Source organism: Rhinopithecus bieti, unplaced genomic scaffold, assembly GCF_001698545.2.
Source record: "Rhinopithecus bieti isolate Rb0 unplaced genomic scaffold, ASM169854v2 scaffold_20310, whole genome shotgun sequence".
Lineage (NCBI taxonomy): Eukaryota > Metazoa > Chordata > Mammalia > Primates > Cercopithecidae > Rhinopithecus > Rhinopithecus bieti.
The window spans coordinates 79061-80918 of NW_016810331.1; the positions used below are offsets into that span (position 1 = coordinate 79061).

Consider the following 1858-nt stretch of genomic DNA (forward strand, 5'->3'; position numbering starts at 1 on the left):
GAAGGCCTTCTGCCTGACACAAGCAATCCTCTAGAATATGGGCCCCTGCTTGGCTTTTCGACACAAACATGAACAATCTTAAATTACTGGGAGACATTCATCGCCTCCTGCCAACTAGAGAGAGAAGAGGCGCATCCTGGTGAGAGTGGGACCTTGAGCTCCTCTCGGCCTTGCTTGGGCCTTGGTCCAGGAGGTTATGGGAAGAAACTGGTTTAAAGCTGACCTCATGGGTTCGCTATTCTTATGTAACACTTAGGAAGAGCAGAGACCCACGCGGTTCAGTCCCAGAGCAATGTTGTGGTCAACAGAACACAGTCCAGCTACCAACAGTTATTTCAAAATAATTCAAGTTCTTTGTTTATATTTCTTTTAATAAAAGAAAAAAGACAAAAAAAAGGAAGGGGTGGCCGAGCTGGAAACCTGGCTTTAAGTCCCCGTTGTTTCCCCTCAGGGGGCCCTCAGGTGGGCGCCTGCTTGGAAACCTCTCCACCCCCCCAAACACCCCTTTCCTCCCTGAGTGTTCATTTGTTGATCCTGATTCTGAATAAATGAAGTCACACAGAATCTACCTGGCAGAAAGGAAACTGCCTGGAGGCCAGGGCTGAGGGGAGGCCAGGAGCAGAGCAGGTGCGTGACCCCGCAGTGAGCAGGGAGGGCGGGTTGGGGACGCTCACCACACAGAACGACTCTGCTGCCCTCAGCCCTGAGACTCCAGGCTCCCCTGTTCCACCCTCCCAGAGACCCTGCCGTTCCTCCCCGCGGGGCTCCCTCGAAGCTTGGGGAAGGGGCAGGCTGCGTCCTCAGGACCTTTCTCAGCAGCCACAGCAGCGCATCCCAGCACCTCCTCCAGGAGCCCCGCCATCTCCTGCCACCCGGGCTTTCCCCACAGCACAGTGTCCCCTCGTCCCCTCTGGGCTGGAACAGTTGTCCTCGCAGACAGTGCAAAAGGGAAGTCTCTGTTGCGTTTCCATGCAAGCTGTAGGGCGCTTAGAGCTGCTGGGGGAGGAAAAGAAAGAAAGAAGAAATACAGTAAGTGTGAAGTGGTTACAAAGAAACCAACATGGAGCTTCCGTCGGCCTAGACAGGAGCCCCGGGACAAGTGCACTGGGCCCGTGTCATCGCCTGCCTTCTGCGGGCTCCAGACCCTCCAGAGGCCCCCCTTCCCACCCACCACCCACCCGCGGCCCTCCCGAGTCTCCCTTCACCCCCCTACTAACCACCGAAGCCCTCCCGAGGCCCCTGGGCTCGTGCTCCTCTGAATTGCCTGCGGCTGAATCCAGGTGCGGCCTGGGACTAGTTTCCGGAGGGTTGTTCCGAACCAAGGGGAAGAAGGCCTTTCATGAGCATCTAACTAGTACATCCTCACTTCGTCTTCTCATTCTGTTCACCCAGCGCCTGTGACCTGAACCCAGCCCGTGGCGCACAGACCCTGGCTCTGGGCACCCCTGGTGAGGGCCTTCTGCACCAGAGCTCCGCACAGCACCAGCCAGCTCGCTCCCGCAGCTTCAGTTCTTTTGTTGCAGTCCTGACGGGTCAGTCACCTGAGCATCCATGCTGCCAGGTGACAAACCCAGGCATGCAGAGATGTACATCCTTTACCCAGGGTGACACGATGTGGAGCTGAATCCAAGTCTGGGAGTCTGGTGACCGTGTCTGGGGACTGGCCTTTTCCTGAGTGGCCTTAGGAAGGTGCAGTGGCCTGCAGCCTCCTGTCCAATCCCCACCATTGACAAGTACATCGATGTCCCACAGCTGTGCCACTAGAGGCTGTTTGACTGTGGTAGTTCACATGTATCTGCTTAGTCCTCTTTTGCCAGGCTGTGTGCTTTGTGTGCCAGTTCCAATTTAAGTAAAAATC

At 56.2% G+C, this 1858-nt stretch overlaps 1 pseudogene; it reads right to left on the minus strand.

The window, feature by feature from the left end:
• Nucleotides 1-447: 447 nt before the first annotated feature.
• On the minus strand, nt 448-1553 carry LOC108541940 (uncharacterized; annotated as a pseudogene).
• Nucleotides 1554-1858: the final 305 nt, after the last annotated feature.